Source organism: Hordeum vulgare, chromosome 5H (assembly GCF_904849725.1).
Source record: "Hordeum vulgare subsp. vulgare chromosome 5H, MorexV3_pseudomolecules_assembly, whole genome shotgun sequence".
In the NCBI taxonomy this organism is placed as follows: Eukaryota; Viridiplantae; Streptophyta; class Magnoliopsida; order Poales; family Poaceae; genus Hordeum; species Hordeum vulgare.
In genome coordinates this window covers 19518969-19526962 of record NC_058522.1, presented here as the reverse complement: position 1 = coordinate 19526962, position 7994 = coordinate 19518969, and positions in this window count along the sequence as shown.

Sequence of the window (7994 nt, the reverse complement as noted above, 5' to 3'; positions counted from 1 at the left end):
ATCGACACCATGGTCGCCGCCGCCGCCGTCGTCGTCGCCGCCAAGAAGGCCACCGATGACGCCGAGGCTGCCGTCGCCGCTGCCGCGTTGGCTTGGTCAATCGGAGGGTATGATTTGTTCATCCCTCATTTACTCGTTCTCGTGCTAGCCGTATATGCTATAACCATAAATATTTCGGTTCTATGTACTGTATGCTTAGGTATCAGTATGAAGTACATACCCTATTTGCCATCCTTGCTGTTTACTCGTGGGTTAGTCTAATGAGGAAAGTGCTAATATTTCCAACAATGCAAAAACATTATTTTAGACACTTTTCGATTCATGGCTTCGCCGCTACACTCAAACCAGAAAAGTTTACCGGAACGCATTTTAAGCGTTGGCAGATGAGGACCGCCTTTTGGCACACAACTATGAAGGTGTTCTTGTCGGTGCTCTGAACAAGAGAAGGTGTTCAGAGAGGCCACCACTTTCTTTGTGGGAGCCATTCTTGTTGTGATCGAAGACAAGTTGGTCGACGCATATCTCCATATGCATGTTGCCAAAAACTTGTGGGATGCGCTTGAAGCTAAATTCGGTGCAACCGATGTTGGAAGCGAACTGTATGCTATGGAGGAATTGCAGATTACAGGATGGTTGATAACCTTGTTCTAGACTACGCTCATGAGATACAGTGCCTCCCTAAGGAGCTGGAGCTCCTGAAGTGTGAGTTACCGGACAAGTTTGTCGCGGGTTGCATTATTGTAAAACTCCCTCCTGCATGGAGGAACTTTGCTACTTCTCTCAAGCACTTGAGACGTGAATTCTCTGTTCAGGATGTCATCGTTCATCTACGTGTTGAGCAGAACTTGAGAGCAAAGGACTCACACGCGAAAGTGGCAGAGGGTTCTTCTAGTACCAATGTGGTGCAAAAGAATTTCCACAAGTTCAAGGGAAAGAACTCTGTCCAGCAGAATACTACCTTCAAGAAGAAGGGTAAGAAGAAAGAAAAAAGGGAGATGGATGATTTACTTGTGGTTTAGAGGAACATTGGGCAAACAAGTGCCCAAACAAGTACAAGAAGCAAGGACAGGACTCCAAGTGTGTCAATGTGACTATGAGCAACAATAATGGGGCAATTAGGTATGGTAATTTGTTTACTATACTTTCAGTTTGTCTGTCCAACGATTGGTGAGTTGACATCGGGGCCAACATTCATGTGTGTGCTGATATATCATTGTTCTCTTCTTACCGGGTCGCACAAGATTGCTCCATGCTGATGGGGAATGGCTCGCATGGTTCTATTCATGGTGTTGGCACGGTAGATCTGAAATTTACTTCGGGAAAGATTGTGCAACTAAAGAACGTGAAGCATGTTCCCGCTATCAAGAAGAATCTCGTTAGTGGCTCCCATCTATGTAAAGAAGGGTTTAAGTTTGTATTCGAGTCCAATAAAGTAGTCGTATCTCGGTATGGACTGTTTGTTGAAAAATGATATGATTGCGGAGGCTTGTTCCGCCTTTCCCTCATGGATTTCTGTAATAACGTCGTGAACCAAATTCATTCTAATGTGAACGAATGTGAGGTTTGGCATTCACGTCTTTGTCACATTAATTTCGGTTGTATGATGCGTCTAGCTAAGATGGATTTAATCCCAAGTTTCACTTTAGCCAAAGGCTCTAAGTGTCATGCGTGTGTGCAAGCTAAGAAACATTGTAAGCCTCACAAGGCCGCGAATGAGAGACACCTAGCACCACTAGAGTTCATACATTCAGATCTTTCTAAGATGAATGGTGTCTTGACAAAAGGTGGAAACAAATATTTCATGAAGTTGGTTGGCGATTACATTAGATTCTGCTATGTGTATTTGTTAAATACTAAAGACGAGGCTATAAAGTACTTTAAAATCTATAAGGCAGAAGTTGAGAACCAACTTGAAAACAAAATAAAACAGGTTGGTCTGATCACGGTGGAGAGTACTTTTCTAATGAGTTTGATTTATTCTGTGCGGATCATGGTATTATTCATGAGAGGACGACTCCCAACTCACCCCAGTAAATGGGGTTGCCAAATGGAAAAATACAATACACTAACGGATTTGGTTAGCGCCATGTTAGATACATCGGGTTTATCCCAGGCATGGTGGGGGGAGACTGTATTGACATCATATCATGTCCCAAATAAAGTTCTCACAAAGGATAATGAGACTACTCCGTTTGAGCAATGGGAAAATAAGAGGAATACACTCTCTTACTTACGTACTTGGGGTTGTTTGGCGAAAGTCAGCGTGCCGATAACCAAAAAGAGTAAGTTGGGACCAAAGACCGTGGACTGCGTTTTTCCAGGTTATGCGGAGCATAATTGGCTACAGATTTCTAGTAGTGAAATCTGATGTACACAGCGTGAAGGTCGGTACGGTCATGGAGTCTAAAGATGCTACATGTTTTGAGGATATTTTCACCATGAGAGATATGGAAAGCACTGCTAGACTGGAATCTAATGAGGCTCATGAACCTGCCATTTCGATGGAATATTATGAACAGAAAAGTGATGAAAGTTCCATGGAAGATGACGATGAAGCTCCTATTGAGAGCAAGAGATAAAGGACCGCGAAGTATTTTGGTGATGATTTCCTTGTGTACTTCATGGATGATGACAGTCCCGATTCCATTTCAGAAGCTTACGCATCTCCGAAAACTAACTACTTGATGGATGCGGTTGATACGTCTCCATCGTATCTACTTTTCCTAACGCTTTTGCTCTTACTTTGGAGTCTAGTTTGCATGATTTGAATGAAACTAACCCGGAATCACACTGTTTTCAGCAGAACTACGATGGTGTTGTTTTTGTGCAGAAATAAAAGTTCTCGGAATGGAATGAAACTTTTTGGAGATTTTTTATGGAATAAAAGAAAAATACTGAAACCAAGACCCACGAGAGGGGAGGCTCCACCCACCAACTAGGCACCAGGGCGCGATAGACCCCCCTAACACGGCCTTGTGTCTAGTGAGGCCCACGGGGCTCCACTAACCCTAGTTCGAGCGCTATAAAATCCTATTTTTGAGAAAAAATAGGAGAGGAAGTTTCGTCGCGTCTCATGATATGGAGCCGCCGCCACCTTCTGTTCTTCATCGGGAAGCCAAATCTGGAATCCGTTACGGGCTATGGAGAGGGAAATCTTCGGTTTTTATCATCACCCACCCTCTTCATCGCCAATTCCATGATGCTCTCCACCGGGGGTGATTAATCCCTTAGTAGGCTTTCTTGTCGGTGAAGATCTCGATGAGATTCATCATTTAATCGTGTTAGTTTTGTTACGGCTTGATCCCTAGTTTCCACTATGTTCGGAGATTGATGTTGCTATGACTTTGCTTTGCTTAATGCTTGTCACTGGGGCCCGAGTGTCATGATTTCAGATCTGAACCATTTATGTTTTCACCATTATATCTATGGTCTTCAACCTATCTTGCAAGTTATATGCACCTACTACATGTTAGGATCTGCATACCCCAAAGTGACAATAATTGGGATTCTTTCCGGTGATTACCATAGTATGAGGAGTTCATGTATTCACTATGTGTTAATGCTTTGTTCCGGTTCTCTATTAAAAGGAGACCTTAATATTTATTAGTTTCCTTATGGACCCCGCTGCCACGGGAGGGTAGAACAAAAGATGTCATGCAAGTTCTTTTCCATAAGCACATATGAATATTTACGGAATACACGCCTACACTATATTGATGAACGGGAGCTAGTTTTGTGTCGTCCTATGTTATGAGTGATACATAATGAATATTATCCAGCAATATCAATAATCCAGTGCCTATGAGTTTTCCACATATTGTGCTTGTAAAGTTACTACTGTTTCTACTGCTATTACAACTACTACAAAACTGCTACTACTGCTGCTGCTACTGTTATCTTTACTGCTGCTAGTCTTACAACTGCTATGAAAACTATCATATTACTGTGCTACTGATCATTGTGCTGTAAATACTAAATCTCCAAGTGTGGTTGAATTGACAACTCAGCTACTAATAACTGCAAATATTCTTTGGCTCACCTTGTGTCGTATCTACAAATTTGGTTTGAATACTCTACCCTCAAAAACTATTGTGATCCCGTATACTTATGGGTTATCAAGAACGTTTTCTAGCTTCGTTGCTGGGGAGCGTAGCTATGTTTGATGGGTCACTTGGGATATCTATTTATTGATAACTATGAAGAATCTGAGTGACCCAAGAACCAAGATTGTTCCCTTCAAGACGAGGGGAGGTAAGGAACTGCCATCTAGCACCCTCTGTTTTGAATAGACTTGCAACACCACCACCACATGTCATTAATCCTGATATGTCGCAAGTTATTGATGATGCTACATCTGCTATGAATGATGGTTATGAGGATGCTAGTACCTTGCTTGATGATACCGTGCCACTAGGTGAATTTCTTGATGAACAACTTGCTAGAGCTAAAGAAATTGAGCATGCTGAAACTAATGATACTATTGAAATTGATGATGTCTTTGCAATTGAAAATATTGAAATACCTTTTAGACATGACTATCCTAGAACTGAAATGTCTGAAATACCTAAATGTTATGTTATGGATGAAGAAATAGCTAGAGACTTTCTTGCTTGTGAGGATAGACAAGACCTCAAGAAACTACTATGCAAGTTGAAAGAAAAATCCTTGAATGCTAGAATGAAATATGATCCTAAGTTTGCTACTTGACCTGTCTTTATTACCGATAAGGATTATGAATTCTCTTTCGACCCAGAGATAATTACTTTAGGTGAATCAGATCCTTTTCATGGCTATGAAAATTAAACTATTGTGGCACATCTCACTAAGCTAAATGATATAGCCACCCTATTTACTCATGATGAGAAAATCCGCTACTACTATATTCTCAAATTATTTATCTTCTCATTAAAGGTTGATGTTATGATTTGGTACAATACTCTTGCTCCTCGTTGTGTGCGTAGTCCTCAGGATATGATTTATTACTTCTCTGAAAAATATTTTTCTGCTCATAAGAAACAAGCTACCTTACAAGAAATATTTGACTTTGTGCAAATTGAAGAAGAGAGTCTCCCACAAGCTTGGGGGAGGCTTCTCAAATTACTTAATGCTTTTCCTCGTCATACTATTAAGAAAAATGAAATACTCAATATATTTTATAATGGACTAAACGATGCTTCTAGGGAGCACCTAGATAGTTGTGCTAGTTGTGTTTTTAGGGAACGAGCTATCGAACAAGATGAGGAGTTATTGACTAATATATTGAAGAATTATGATGAATGGACACTTCCTGAACCATCGCCGAAACCCAGTCCAAAGGAGAGGGGTATCTTATTCCTTAGTCCTGAAACTATGCAAGAGGCAAAGAAATGTATGAAGCAAAAAAGCATTTAAGCTGAAGATGTTAAGAATTACCACCTATCGAAGAAATTCATTGTCTCAAAACACCACCACAGGTGACGGGTGTAAATTCTATTTTAAAGTTTGAAGAAGGTGAAATCCCTTACAGTAAACGTCCTAGTCAATGCTTATATGAGTTTGATAATTATATTATAAGGCAAGATCATTTTAACTCCTATGTTATGAAAGAATTGAAACAAAACTCTGATATGATTGCTCGCTTAAGTAAATTTTATTTAGAATTACCAACAGTGTAAGAGGTGTAGGAAAACATGCTTCTACGGTTCAAACTCAACTAGAACAAGTTGCTAAATCTCAAAGTGAGCTAATTCATGAAATGAATAATAATATGAATGATCATGTTCTTAGAGTAATGACTAGAGGGGGAACAATGACTCAAGGTCCATTATATTGAGAAGGTCATCCTAAAAGAGTTGAATAGGATTCACAAAGAATTAATGTTAATGCACCTAGTCGTTCTAGGAAGAAAAAGTAAAAGAAAAATAATAGGACATTGCATACTTCTAATGAACCTGGAGTATAAAACCCTTCTCCTAATGCTAATGACATCTCTATGTCTCATGCTGAATCTCAATCTCGTAGTGAGAATTCACCTAGTGATAATGAAAATGATAATGATGATGCTCATGTAGATGCTCAACCTGACAATGATAAAGAACTAGATAATGATGTCGAGATAGAACGTGTTGTTGATCTTGATAATCCACAACCTAAGGATAAACGTTATGATAAAATAGATTTTGTTGCTAGAAAGCATGGCAAATAAAGAGAGCCCTGGGTTCAAAAACCCATGCCTTATCCACCCAAACCTACTAAGAAGAAAGATGATAAAGAATTTAAATGCTTTGCTGAAATGCTTAGGACAGTCTTCTTGCGTACTCGTTTAATTGATCTTGTAAAGATGGCCCCTTATGCTAAATACATGAAAGACATCGTCACTAATAAAATAAAAATACCTGAAGTTGAATTCTCTACCATGCTTGCTAATTATACTTTTAAGGATGTAGTACCTAAAAACTAGGAGATTCGGGAATACCAACTATACCATGTTGCATCCAAAGTAACTATGTGAAAACTGCTTTATGTGATCTACGAGCTGGTGTTAGTGTTATACCTTTCTCTTTGTACAAAATATTTGACTTGAATAAACTCACACCTACTTAAATTTCGCTGCAAATGGCTGACAAATCAACTGCCACACCTATTTGTATTTGTGAGGATGTACTCGTTGTTGTTGCAAATGTTACTATCTTGACAGACTTTCTTATACTTTATATGCCCGAGGACGACAACATGTCGATTATCCTTGGCAGACCTTTCTTAAATACTATATGGGCTGTTATTGATTTCAACAAAAGGAAGGTCACTTTTCATGTCAATGTTAAAGAACACACGATGCATTTTCCGAGGAAACAATTTAAAATGAATGGGGTTAATGTTAACAGGAAAATATCCAACTACCTCCAATGGAAGTTTAAAATTACCTATACCTACTACCAAAAATAAATATGAGATACTTATTGTTGGGGATATGCACATCCCCATTGAGGTAACTTAGTGTTTTACGAGAATTCTTTGGATTCATGCTCATTGGAAGTGGTTGTTAATAAGACTTGATCAACCTTGTTAATGAATCATTTTCAAGAAGCATGAGGTCGATGAATTCGGTAGGCACAACTCTCTGTACCCATTTTACTTCTCCTGTTATTTTTATTTAAATGCAATAAATGTCATGGTTGTCCTGTTTTCTGATTTTTTTTCGTGCAATAAAAAGTGCTCAAAAATAAAAGTTCTCCAAATGACCTGAAATTTTCACATGATTTGTTTCTAAATATTTGAGAATATCTAGCACTAAAAGCATCAGAGGGGGTGTCTCAGGTGCCCACTAGGCACCACGGCGCACCACCCCACTAGGCACGGCCACGTGTCTAGTGGGCCCCTCGGGGGTCCCCTCACTTATTCCTTCAACTCACTTCCTCTCTTACCTCGAGAAAAAAATGTAGCTCTCTTTTTCGTGTTCTTGCTCCCAAACCTGTGGATTTCAATCTCTTTGCTCAAAACTCCGTTTCTGAAACTGTTTGGGGGGGGGATTGCTCCTTGGTATGTAACTTCCCCACTCCTCCAATTAGTTTTTGCTTTAGTGGTTTATCTGAGAAGTAATAAGCTAGTCTAGGTGCTGCTATAGATGAGCTTGCATGTTGAATTCTTGGATTTCCGAGTAGTTTGAATTATTGTTTTAGGCTCTAGGCATCCTTATAAGTAGTTGCTATGATTCTTGTGAAGTTATGTTAACTTCAGTTTGTGACCCAATTTTTTTTCTAGAAATTTGTTCTTGGAAAAATGAACCTCATCAGGAGGAGTTCATCAAACAAGAATGCCAAGGGGGTTGTCGGTGAATTATCTGCTGCTGGACTCACCACCCCGCGATTGACGGATGTCCGGCCGTGCGAATGGCCACACAGTCCCTTCATGGAACAAGCCGGATTCCACCATGAGTTTGCGCAATTCGTGGTAATGCTGGGTTGACCAACTTCAACACAGATGAATGTGACCAATACCATACCCTCACTAATTCC